Raw genomic sequence first — 11,021 nt, forward strand, 5'->3', positions numbered from 1 at the left:
CTCCCTGAGGACATGACATTTAGGCTGAGACATAAAAAATAGACTGGAGTTGTGCAGGTGGAGGAAGGTAGAGGATGGAGGGAGCAGAGTTATTGGTGGAAGAAGTCCTCGTGGCCTTTAAGCCTTGAGATGGGAAGGAGATTTGTGCTGTCAAGGAGAGAAAGAAGATCAGTGTGGCTAGAGCATGATGAAAGGAAAAAGCATCAGAGTGAACTCAGAAAACCAGTTAGAAGGCCACTGCGATAGTGCGGAAGAGAGGAGGTTGGATTGGACTCCAGTGGTGGCGGGGGGGATGGAGAGAAGTCCATGGTAATAGAGGGTCATTCTCTTCCCATGCTCCACAAACCCATCTTTCTCAAGCTCCAACACAGACCCTATGTCCAACTGTCTACAGGGACCATGCCAAAAATGTCCCCTCAGTTTCAACACATCTAGGACAAAACCCAACTCCTTCAATTATTCTGCTCCCTCCCATGGTGGCTCATGGTGGAGGCAGCACCCTCCAGCCAACCACACAAGCCAGAAACACTGTGCCAGCCCTGACTCATTCCCTCACCTCTAGGCGACAGCCACATTCTAGGGATTCTACTTCCTGGACAGACCCATTCATTCATCAATTGGCAAATATTTATTGAATGACTATTTATTACATAATAGGAACCAGGACTACAGTAGTGCACCAGACAGTCAAAATTTCTTCCCTCAACAAGAGCCTTATGAGGTGAACTGACAAGTAAATGAGTAGATGGAGGAGTGTGGTGATGAGGATGAGAAATGCCAAGTGACAAGTTTGAGGGAAGAGTATTCCACTAACCTCTTCTTTCCAAGAAACAAGAAACAAGAACATATCATTAAATATCAGGCATGCATACCAGTCAGGATGCTTTTGGCTGCCAGCAACAGAATACCTGACAAAAAGTGGTTTAAACAGCATCCTAAAAGTAGGAAGTTCTGTTCCAAGTTCGATGTAGCTGTTCAACAATGTCATCAAGGATGTGACCTCTTTCCACCCATCAGCATCCTCAGATGGCTTCACTTTCATCCTCAGGTTTGTTAGCTCATGGTTCCAAAACAGCTGCCTTATTTGCAAACATCACAACCACATCACGAAGAAGGAGGAAACCAGAGCTTCAAGAGAGTCATTCTCTCACGTTTCTCTCTTCTTATCAGGGAGAAAAATCTTTCCCAGAAGCTCTCCAAAAATACTTTCCCTGGGACTTCCCTGGTGGCGCAGTGGTTAAGAATCCGCCTGCCAATGCAGGGGATACAGGTTTGATCCCTGGTCCAGGAAGATCCCACATGCCGTGGAGCAACTAAGCCCATGCACCACAACTACTGAGCCTGCACTCTAGAGCCCATGAGCTACCTCCTGGAGAGCCCCCATTCAGTGGGCAACTACTGAAGCCCACTCACCTAGAGCCTGTGCTCCGCAACAAGAGAAGCCACCACAATGAGAAGCCCGCGCACCCACTCGCCACACGCAGCAACAAGAGCCCACGTGCAGCAACTAAGACCCAACGCAGCCAAAAATAAATAAAATAAAATAAAATAGTTTATTAAAAAAATAAAAGTACTTTCCCTTGAGTCCTTTTGGCAGAACTGGGTCGTATGGCCATTCCTGGCTACAAAGGAGTCTGGGAAAGCATCTATCTGGCACACTTCTATTATTTGCAGGACACTTGTTATTGCAAGTGAGCTCTGCCATATTGCAGCAAAAGCAAGAGGAATGGCTACTGGACAGGTGCCAACATGCCTGCCTCAGTGGTATATGGTACCACTATACAGCATACAGTACCTTTGTGCCCAGACCACACTGGAGAGAGGCCATGGTGACAGTAAAGACTGTCTATTTTGGGATTCACAAAGATTTGGACAGACACCTAAACTATTACCTTTTACACAGTGATACTTTGTTGAATACTTACTGAAATATTCCCACAGTACTTTAGATACCCCAGCCTCACAAGGTTTTATAGCCTCTGACTAATAGAATTCTAAACAAAGGGTGAGACAACCAGTGATAACGATCAAAGCAAGGAAACTTAGGGTCCATTCATGTTCTAATCAGCCCTCTTAATCCAACAGTTGAATCCTGTAAATCATTCCACGTTGGAAGGCCCTTTTGGAAACAGCTGAGTTTCAGTTCAGTTCCAGCTCAATGAAACACTGAAAACAAATGTCCAACGTTTTCTACTTCTTGGTTCCAAATAAACAATGAGAAAGCCAGTTTTTTCCTGTTTGGGTTGGGTCCGTGGGATCCTAGCCCATAGAAGCTTTGAATTATAGCTCAGTGACATGCAAGGACTTGAAGGGATAGAAATGAAGCACAGAGGAAAGTTGGCACAATACCAGGAAACCTGGTTAAAATTAAGCCCATCAGACCAAGGAAACAATAGCAGCCAGGACATGAGTTAGTGACCCAAGAGCAAGCACATCTTAGGGCAACAATACGGGGGCCACAGGAGGAGCCAATCCAACAAGGAGGACTTTCTACATTCTGAGACCCCAGGTTGTCCTCTCAGCAAGAGGCTAGATCTGTGATAGCAACTAGCCACACACAGCACTTGAAATAAAGCTAGCCCAAATTGAGGTGGGCTTTAAGTATAAAATACACACTGCATTCAAACGTGAAGGACAAAAAACATGTAAAATATCTCGATAATTGTTTTTTAAGATTTTTTATTTATTTATTTATATTTATTTTTGGCTGCATCAGGTCTTAGTTGCGGCACACAGGATCTTCATTGAGGCGTGCAGGATCTTTCGTTGCAGCACACAAGCTCTTTGTTGTGGTCCGCAGGCTTCCCTCCAGTTGCGGCGTGTGGGTTTTCTCTTCTCTAGTTGTGGCGCGCAGGCTCCAGGGCACGTGGACTCTGTAGCTGTGGTGTGTGGGTTCCAGAGCGCATGGGCTCTGTAGTTTGTGGCACACGGGCTTTAGTTGAGGCTCGTGAGCTCCGTAGTTGTGGCACGCAGGCTTAGTCGCCCTGCAGCATGTGGGATCTTAGTTCCCTGACCAAGGATCAAACCCACATCCCCGAAAAACAAATACCATATGCTAACACATATATATGGAATCTAAAAAAAAAAAAAAAAATGGTTCTGAAGAACCTAGGGGCAGGACAGGGATAAAGACGCAGACATGGAGAGTGGACTTGAGGACATGGGGAGGGGGAGGGGTGGGCTGGGACGAGGTGAGAGAGTGGCATGGACATATATACACTACCAAATGTAGAATGGATGGCTGGTGGGAAGCAGCTGCATAGCACATGGAGATCAGCTTGGTGCTTTGTGACCACTTAGAGGGGTGGGATAGGGAGGGTGGGAGGTAGACACAAGAGGGAGGGGATATGGAGATACGTGTATACGTATGGCTGATTCACTTTGTTATACAGCAGAAGCTAACGCACCGTTGTAGAGCAATTATACTCCAATAAAGATGTTGAAAAAAAAATCATTATGATGCGACAGCCACCATCATCCATTTTAAAAGTACAAGACAAGCTCTTTAACAATCAGACATTTTACATCATTCCTTTTACTCTTTGAAACTATATTTCCATTTCACTTCTCCCACAGAATTTTATCCTGATGTAATACATTGATATTTTTATGCTTGACAGTCTTTTATTGATCACTCTCTCATATATCACAGCAACAAAACATGTATGCAAATTTGTTTAAAATTTGTTTCCTATAACCGTAAATAATAAATAATTATTAAAAAAAAAAAGTGTCCCCTGCATTGTAAGGTAATTCTTTACCACTGGACCACCAGAGAAGTCCCTCAATAATTTTTTTATATTGATTAAAAGTAGAGATGACAATACTTTGGATACAGTGGGTTAAATAAAATATATTATTAAATTAATTTTACCTTTAAAAATTTTTTTAATGTGGCCACTAGAAAATTTTAAATCATATATATGACTTGCAGTTGTGACTCACGTTATATTTCTATTGGGCAATGTTGGGCTAGACCATGCCCAAGCCCTGGGTTCTTAATGGTTTATAAAGCCTCCATGGCAACTCAAATGGCACTGAGTTGTCAGAACTCACTTCCAGAGAATTCATTCTTCCCTTTGAAAGAATGAATGGGTAAAAAGCCTTTCCTCTATTACATTGCTAGCTAATTCTGGAGTCTTTATCACAAATCTGTGAGTTCAAAGACTATAAATGTCAATTTCAGGTAAAATTTTATACATTTCCAGGACTACCCTGTGCACAGCAAGTGTGTCATTTTTTAAAATAATTATTATATAGCTACAGAATGAGGAGACTGATTTTCTTGTGTGTGGTATGAAGTTATTCTGAAGTTAGTGCCTGAAAAGGACCCTCAGAAACACTCAGAGCTAGGGCAGCACCGCTGGAAGAAGTGGGGTGCCTCCCAATGTGCCCATGTAGGGATGCCATCACCCAGATGTACTAGTACCCATCAGTCACAGGCAATGAAAAGAGTGGCGCACTAAGGAATAGTGGGAGACTGGCGAATTGAAGATTGCACCCCCCCCAACCTAAAAGCATTCACATTCAGATTTTTTTAACACTGTGCTAGGCAAACAAATCTCATTTGGCAGCTAAATTTCTTCTAATGGGCTCCATTTTACAAGTTCTGTTCCTAGGCACCTCTTATAAATGCTCTACAATGCTTCTCAACCAAGGGCATTTATCAGAATTATGCATAATAGTCTTTGAAAAATGCAATTGTTCCCATCCCATCCTGGACCTACTGAATCTTTAGTGACTCTACAGATGTTTCTAGTGTGCCTTCCTATGTAAAAGTGACTGCAAACTCAGAAAACTCAGAGATCCATGGAAGCTGGAGTCATTAAGGATGGCTTCCTGGAGGAGGTGTGACTCTGCTCTTTTTCTGACACATTCCCTCCCTGACTCACCTGGACTTGGTCTTGGAAGCTCATTTGGGTTCCTCCTGGATCCCCTGACTACCAACCTTTCCAGAAAAACTGCTAGGGTCCCAGAAAATGATGCTCTTACCAAGGGGCCATGTTTTGATGGGCCCTGAGATTGACAGTGTAGACAGTGTATATAGAAGGTGGTCAGGGGCAAAAGGAAGTGCCTGTAGTGGAGAATCTATTTCCTTAGGTGCACAAAACTTACATGCGCCAAGTCAGCCCATATTGACCATCATTCCCGTCTCGCTCTTACCCTTAGCCAAGGTGATGGCACAGAGTTCATCTTGCCCACCCTAATGGGCTACTGCTTTTCATCTGTAAGAATGAGCTAGAAATAGCCAACCAGATTTTACATAGACACAAAAAAAGCCAAGAGAAGAAGGCTGACATTGTGATTCGCCAGGCCCTGCCCCGCCCCCTGCCTCTACCTCTCCACTCATTGTGTGAGGAAGGCTTGTGCTTCTCTCTCCTTATACTGGGGACTTCCCTCAACATCCACACCTGTCCCACGTGTCCCGCCTCTGACCTTCCTTTCCTCATCCAATCACCTGCAGCCCCGCCCACCACTGCTCATTACAGGGCCCTCAAAGGCCCCAAGACACAGGCCCACTGCAGCCTGAGGAGCCCCTTCCTCAGCATCCTGGATCTGATGGATCAATACCCTTACCAGACCAGTGGATAATGTTTTTATTTTATTTGTATTTATTTATTTTTGCGGAACGTGGGCCTCTCACTGTTGTGGCCTCTCCCGTTGCGGAGCACAGGCTCCGGACGCTCAGGCTCAGTGGCCATGGCTCACGGGCCCAGCCGCTCCGCGGCATGTGGGATCCTCCCTGACCAAGGCACGAACCCGTGTCCCCTGCATTGGCAGGCAGACTCTCAACCGCTGCGCCACCAGGGAAGCCCGGATAACGTTTTTGATGGTCACCCTGGAATACACTTGGTCAAACAGTCCAATGCAGACAGACTTTGTGTGCTTAATGCTGTGTTATAATTTGGGGCAAAGCATTATTTCTTTCCAGGCCGTGAGGTGAGGTCTAAGGATCAGTGTTAGGTGCCTGAGAGGCATGCATGCACCTGGCATCAGGATCAGCACGGTCATACCTGGACTGGATCAGGCCAACGCTTCCATGATCTAAGAGGTACCAAGACCCTAAGATGCCTTCACCAGCAGCCCCCTCCCATAGAGCCTGAAATTTCTCCACTGAAGTCTCAGTAAAAGAGCATTACGCTGTGACAGCAGCAACTCATTAAGATCTCAGATGTTAAAGCCCTAGTGGAATTAGTTTATCTGGTCTCTTCCCACCTAATAGCTGGTAAGATCAAATCCTACAGCAAAGAGATTCTAGACAGATTTGTTGTTTTGTTTGTTTGTTTGTTTTTGCGGTAGGTGGGCCTCTCACTGTTGTGGCCTCTCCTGTTGCGGAGCACAGGCTCCGGACATGCAGGCTCAGCGGCCATAGCTCACGGGCCCAGCTGCTCCGCGGCATGTGGGATCCTCCCAGACCACGGCACGAACCCGTGTCCCCTGCATCGGCAGGCGGACTCTCAACCACTGCACCACCAGGGAAACCCTAGACAGATTAGTTTTGATGGGAAATCCAAGAAGGTGGTCATCCAGAACTAAGACGGTGATCATGTAAAGGGAAGGAAAGAGGAGGAGAGACAAATAAAAAGAAAGCAAGGACAATGCATGATTAAAACACATTCCCCATTGAGCACATCTCCATGAATAGAAAAGGTAGTAGAAAACAAAAGAGAGAAAAGGCAATAGGCGAGGACCAGGGAGTTTAATCAGGTGTGTACCTATGCCAGCAGGGCAGTGTATGGGTCCACGTGGGTTAAGAAGCAGCTTTCCTCCTCCATGCCGTTTAGAACGTGGTTACTTCCTCTTCTCCTACTCCCTCTTCAAGGGATCACCTTGAAATCCCAGCTTGCCTGCCCTAAAAGCCATTTGATGTTTCATCTCCCCAACATACTTCCCACCTTCTTCTGGTAACAGCACCTCCCTTTCTTTAGGAAATCTGTTTCGTCCCCATCCATGGGATTCCCTTGGGGCTGCCAGCCTCGACACCCTGCTCCCAGGCACAGGAAAGTCAAAGGACTCAGACCTGGTTTATCATATACTCCAATCCCCTGGCCACAGGGATTGGCCCAGGGAATAGCCACCTGACCCAAGCTGAGCCAATCAGATTCTGCACTGCAGGAATTTGAAATCTGAGCAGACATCCAGGATAGAAGGAAATTGGAGCTGGGTCTGACAACAGTGATCTGGAGAAAGGCTCTGAAATACTCAGAGTCACCATGGCTTCTCCCCGCAGCCAACCCCCTGAGGCCAGGTTACTATTACTTTCACATAGTGAACTATCCCCATATCTTTCCATTAAAATCACTTGGTACTTCGGTGAGTCAGAATCTGTTTCTGTTGTTGCAACCAACAACCAAAACTGATACAGAATATTGCAAGTGACATACCTAGAAGAAGAAATAAGCTAAGATGGGGTGGGGAGCTGAGGGAGGACCCTCACCCCCATAGATCCCCATCCCAGGCTGGGAATCTGATAATCTGTTACATGCTTAAACTATTAACTGATGTATGTTGTGACCCAAACCATCTGTCCCCATGGTGAAAGCTTTAGAAAAGGCTTTGGCAGAAAAACATTAGCACATTGGAGTACTCTGGCTACTTTTGGGGGCTTACATTAAAGCAGGATGCACAGGCCTGCTGAGATTGTCTTTCTGCCTTTAGCAAATGCAACAGATCCTTGGGGTTGAATAACTGTGCCCTCCTCCTGTACACGTTATTGAGCTATTGGTTCTCAGTTCCAAATGCACCCTTCTGCACTCTGCTCTGTGATGCCAGGGCTGGGACTCTGCAACCCCCATTTCTCCCTTGCCTGTTGATTTCTACCGATGAAGTAGATCAGAGGGAGACTGGGAGACAAGATGAAGGGAGAGGGATTCGCTATTTTCACCAGCAGTCTCCAGTTTCTTGTCACTCCCCAAAATCTGACCCAGCAGGCTCCCTGGGAGGTCCCTTCCTTAGCTGAGTTCTGTCCCTGTGCTGAAATTAATGTCCTGAGTAGCAAACAGCTATCTGGGAGGATGAAGAGAAATGGGGAAGTCTGATCCCCAGGCTAAATACCTTCTGTTATAAATTCATCCCTTGCCAAAAAAGCTTAGGAATTCCTAGCCATGGTTGAGTGTCAGCAACTAGGGAGCCACCTGGGGACAGAGGCAGTACTGGCTATAGACCTGAGCAAGAAAGGTCCTGTCCTGATTCCCCCCCACCCCCACCCCATGCTTTAAAGTGTCCTAATCTGACCTTCCTCTGGCCACGTCCTTCTCCATGGGACTAATAACACTGGCCCAGGGGATATGTCCACCTGGAGCCTGGGACCCTCTTCTAGACCATGCTTCAAGCACCTCAAATCACAGAACGTCCTTCCCAAGTGTCCTACAGCCTGCTTCCTGGGCCCGTGAAGGCCGCTTCCCTACGTTATTCTTCTGAGTAGATCCTACGCTCCCAAGTTACACACCCCTTGATCCCTTGCTGCTGAGAGATGGCTGATGAAGGGTAGGGGCAAACAGAGCTTGGATGTGCTCACTGAATTGACCACATGAGGGCATGAGGCAGAGCAGAGCTGAGTGGAAAGAAAAAGTGGGGGGACCACGGCGTTCTTGCTCCAGCCCCACAAACGTTAGGGGATGGTCTGACAGAAAGTAAATTGTCCCTGGATCCAAGGCAAAGGCCAGACAAAGCCATTAAACTGAGGACTGGGGGTATGGGCTAAGAGACAGTAATGCAAGGCTGGAGCCAGACTCAAATATCATGACTCACCAGCCAATGATGCTCCGTCAAATGTAACCAGTGAGAGTTTCATTAAGCTTTATTGCCAGAGACACTGCAGACTGGACAAGCAGAAGCTTAAGGCAAACTCAGGCCCCAGAGCCCATGCCAGGAGGGAGTGGGCCTCAAGGCAGGCTAGCCCCAGCAGCAAAACCTGCCCAGTGCCCCTCAGGTGTGGCCGAGGTGAGCCCTGGATGGAGGGTCCAGCAAGCAGAGTGTAGGGAGACCACATTGGCTGACGGAGGACTCACCCGTGGCCAGGGCAGTGAGTCCACAAACACGTGTACCCACTTACTCACCAGCCAGCAGCCATCATCTCCTGTTCCCTTTCCCTTTTTTTTTTTTTTTTTTCTGCAGTACACGGGCCTCTCACTGCTGTGGCCTCTCCCGTTGCGGAGCACAGGCTCGGGACGCGCAGGCCCAGCGGCCATGGCTCACGGGCCCAGCCGCTCCGCGGCATGTGGGATCTTCCCGGACCGGGGCACGAACCCGTGTCCCCTGCATCAGCAGGCGGACTCTCAACCACTGCGTCACCAGGGAAGCCCACCCCTTTTTTAAGTGGACGTTTTTATTGTTCTCCTGCTCCTCCCCATAATGGCTACATATTGGCTGTGTTGTGGATGGCACATTTATCCCTTCGCGAGGTCACGAGGAGTACATCCAGACCTGAGGGGGAAGGGTATTCAATAGACTTCTGGATGTCTCCCATGGGAAGGAGGTCGGAGCAACGCAGTTTTCTCTTAAGCAGGGACATTTTTGGAATTGTGTATATGGGAAGAAGAGGGTGTGTGAGCTGAGTGGCAAAGTGATTGTCATCTTTGTCCAGTCTGTGCCCACCTCCCAACCCTGACCCTCTGGTTACAGACCTTGAACCCCTGGCCACTGAGGGAGGCCCATGAGCCAGGTTAGGACAATCACTGCACTTTACCACAGTGATTGATTCAGGAGGTCATATGACAGCAGTTGCTGGAGTCGGTGAGAAAGAACTCCTTTCTTTCACGATGATGCAGCTGCTGAAATGTGAGTTCAAGGCTGTCAGTAGCCACGTTCCCTGCTGTGTGGAGAAAGTCCCCTGGGAGTAGGAGAGACCGAGGAACAGGTAGGGAGAGACACAGAGTATGCCCTAGAAGGCTCAAGTCCCTGACGTCCCTATACATTCACTGACTCCTGCGTGTCTTCCTCACCTTTTGATTCTGTGAGCTTCCTCACCTTTTCTGCTTAAGCTCGTGTAAAAAGTATAACTGTCTCTTTCACCTAAGACTCCCAACTAATCAACCAACCCGAACATTTGAGTTGAACTTTCTTAAACCATGACCTTTTACAATACTTCTTCATTCTGTTTGTCTGTCCTTGCCAACCAAATAAATTTTATTGAGCTTTATTTTCAATAGTTTGTATTTCAAAAGAAAATAGATAACTGACTTAATTAGAATTAATTATGACTGGAGGGATATTTCTGTCTCCTCGTGGATAAGTCTAGAGGTAAGCTGTCCACAGTTGTGTGCCCCCAACTGCTCGGGGACCCAGGCTCCTTCTGTCATTCCCAAGGGAACCTCCTGTTCTCAGGTGACTGTTCTAGATCAGCAGTTGTCAATGAATGGCATTTCCCCCCTGAGAACAATAGGCAATGTGTGGAGACAATTTTGAGTGTCACAGCCGGGTTGGGGGGAGGGGAGGGGTGCCACTGGCATCTAGAGAGTACAGGCTAGGGGTGCTGCCAAATGTTGTACAACAGCACACCCTGGAGAATCGTACAAGCCCAAAGTGTGAATAGTGTCAGGGCAGGGAAACCCTGTCTAAATCTAGCTATAACACCTGTGATCCAACACTGTTGGTGGGAATGTAAATTGGTGCAGCCACTATGGAAAACAGTACAGAGGTCCCTCAAAAAACTAAAAATAGAGCTACCATATGATCCAGCAATCCCACTCCTAGGCATATATCCAGACAAAACTATAATTCAAAAAGATACATGCACCCCAATGTTCATAGCAACACTATTTACAATAGCCAAGACATAGAAGCAAACTAAATGTCCATGGACAGATGAATAGATAAAGAAAATGTAGCATATATATATGTATACATGTATATATATACACATGTGTGTGTATATATATATATACATGTATACATATATATATGATGGAATACTACTCAGCCATAAAAAAGAATGAAATAATGCCATTTGTAGCAACATTGTTGGACCTAGAGAATATCATACTAAGTGAAGTAAGTCAGAAAGAGAAAAACAAATACCA

The sequence above is a fragment of the Delphinus delphis genome, chromosome 13, assembly GCF_949987515.2.
Source record: "Delphinus delphis chromosome 13, mDelDel1.2, whole genome shotgun sequence".
Taxonomy (NCBI): Eukaryota; Metazoa; Chordata; class Mammalia; order Artiodactyla; family Delphinidae; genus Delphinus; species Delphinus delphis.